Below are 3,077 nucleotides of genomic sequence, written 5' to 3' on the forward strand. Positions count from 1 at the left end.
CGGATTTGTTTGACGTACATGGATGAGCGAATATTTGGGGCATAGATATTTATGATTGTTATGTCTTGCTGATTTATGCTTCCCTTAAGCGGTACAGTATGTAATGTCCTTCTTTATCCCTTCTGACTAGTTTTGGCTTAAAGTCCACATTATCTGAAATGAGGATGGATACTCCAGCTTTTTTGCTGTGTCCATGTGCATGGTATGTTTTTTCCCATCCTTTCACCTTTAGTCTATGGGTATCATTTTCTATGAGATGAGTCTCTTGCAGGCAGCATATTGTTGGATTTTTCTTTCTAATCCAATCTGCCAGTCTATGTCTTTTGATTGATGAGTTCAGGCCATTAACATTCAGGGTTAGTATTGTGATATGATTTGTATTCCCAGTCATTTGGCTCATTTTGTTTTTGACATGACTTGGTTTCTCCTTTATTTGGCTATTCCTTTAGGCTATTTCCTCCCGTTGCTGATTTGCATCATTGTTTTTCATCTCTTCCTCATGGAATATTTTGCTGAGAATGTTCTGTAATGCTGGTTTTCTGTTTGTAAATTCTTTTAACTTTTGTTTATTGTGGAAGCATTTTATTTTGTTGTCAAATATGAAGGTAAGTTTTGCTGGGTACAAGATTCTTGGTTAGCATCTGTTTTCTTTCAGGGCTTGATAAATGTTGTTCCAGGCCCTTCTAGCTTTTAGGGTTTGTATTGAAAAATCTGCTGATATTCTTATTGTTTTCCCCCTGAATATAATTTGATTCTTTTCTCTCACAGCCTTTAAAATTCTCTCTTTATTTTGTATGTTAGGTATTTTCATAGTAATGTGCCTTGGTGTGAGTCTGTTGTAATTTTTTATATCTGGAGTCCTATAAGCCTCCTGTACTTGGTTTTCCATTTCATTCTTCAGATTTGGGAAATTTTCTGAAATTATTTCATTGAATAGATTGTTCATTCCTTTGGTTTGTTTCTCTAAGTCTTCCTCAATCCCAATAATTCTTAAATTTTGCCTTTTCATGATATCCCATAAGTCTTGTAGATTCTGTTCATGAATTCTTACCATCTTCTCTGTTTGGTCAAGTTTGTTTTCAAGATTAAATATTTTGTCTTCAATATCTGAGGTTCTGTCTTCCAGGTGTTCTATCCTATTGGTTATGTTTTCTATGGAGTTTTTAATTTGGTTTATTTTTTCCTTCATTACAAGGATTTTTTCCCCAGTATTTCTAGCTTTATTGAAATGATCTTTTGCTTTCCATATTTGCTCTTTTAACTGTTGATTGGTGTGGTAATTATGTCTGCATTTGATCTTTCATCTTATCCTTCAATGACTGCATTTGTTCTTTCATCTCATTTGCTTCCCTGATCATTTTAATTATGTACATTCTGAACTCCCTTTCTGATATTTCTTCTGCTGTGCTGTCATTGGGTTTTATTGCTATACCATTAGGTTTGTTTGGGACATTTTCTTCCCTGTTTTCTCATATTGGTCAGATGTCAGTGGGACTCTGAGATATTGCAGATTTCCTCTATTAGCTTATAGTGTCCCTGTAGATTTCCAGTATATCACCTCCTAGCCTTCAGTAGCCTTGTCACCAGATGCAACTAAGGGCAAAGGAGTATGTTATGGCTTCGGGAAACCAGGCCACTTCAAGAGGAATTGCCCCACTTGTTGGGTGCATTCTGAGGCTCCACCCGGACACTCTATGGGTTCAGCTCAAAGGCCGGCCGCCCCTGAGGCACCTTGCTCAAGATGCAGAAAGGGATTCAATTGGCAAAGGGATTGCAAATCTAAATTTGATATTGAGGGGACACCTTAAACTAATCAGGGTGCACCCTCCAGCCCCATCACACAAAGGAGATTTCTCCCCCGATAGCCCCTATGAGGCACATTGGACTGTTCCCATTGTCCCTGGGGTCAGGCCAAAAATGGACATTTTTATAGTGGGAAAGAAGTTCCGTTGTCTCATTGACACTGAAGCGGATAGGACTATGTTAAGAAAGGAGGAAGTTCCACCTCAATGGAGGTTGGTTCCTGGCCCCCAGATGCTTGGGGGGGCTGGAGATGATACTAAGTCAGAAAAGACCAAAGATTGGCTCAAGTGGCGGGATGCGGACGGTGCCCAGGGAGACGTGCACCCCCTTGTAGCCTCAGGTCTTACTGCTCATAAGTGCTGACAGAGGTTTTGGATGTGTATTCCCAATTGGAGAACTGAACCCTATCTGGGTGCCTGCCAGGAACCTCAAATACCATCAACCAGAACAATATATTCACCCAAAAGCACACCCTCTTGAGGTAAAATATTCCTTCTTTTGGACTCTCTGACTCATTGTTACTGGACTTCTCATCATCTCTCTTCTGACGTTCATCCTAAGCATCACATTTTTGGATGTTTACCGCAAGTATTCTAATCACAACGAGAGCCCCTAATTCATTATGAGATCCCTACTCCAATTCAAAGTCTTTATGATTATTCAAGGGAGCCCCCTAAGAGCTTCCCACTTCTACTCCTTCAGAAATTCATGTCAAAATTGTGCCATTGTTTCTCACCTTGCACCGAGGTGTTATACCTCAAGACTATCTTGCTCACCATCTCAGTGGGCCCCCCACAGTAAGTGAGCAGCAAAAGTGGTTGCTACTTCTGGCTGTGGGGTCAAAATAGGGAATAGTGCCTGCTGGAAAAAATCTGCGCCCCTACCTAGCAAACCTTTGGGGCCCCTGCCCTGTCCTAAGGCATGTACAATGACCTATAATTCCATGCCGGCCTACTGCTATGGAGATGCCGCTCAATGTAAAAACAACTGGGGGAAAATTCTGTGGACCAGCCAGTCCAAAGGGTCTCAAAGTGCCATTGGACTTTCATGCTCTGTGGAACAGCTTAAGGGCATGTGCTGATCCCTCCTGCCTCCCCAGGGGCAAAGAGATGGAGGCGGGGTACAAGATTGGGCACAGGATAAATAAATTAAAAGGATTATACAAAAGCTAGCAGAATCAAGCCCTAGGTTCCCTGTTTATCACCCCTTTGCTTACTGGAGCTGAGGGGAGAGCTCAGCCTTGATCATGAAACTCAGGCCATCTTGCAGGCTAC

Source organism: Sciurus vulgaris (genome assembly GCF_902686455.1).
Source record: "Sciurus vulgaris genome assembly, chromosome: 19".
Taxonomy (NCBI): domain Eukaryota; kingdom Metazoa; phylum Chordata; class Mammalia; order Rodentia; family Sciuridae; genus Sciurus; species Sciurus vulgaris.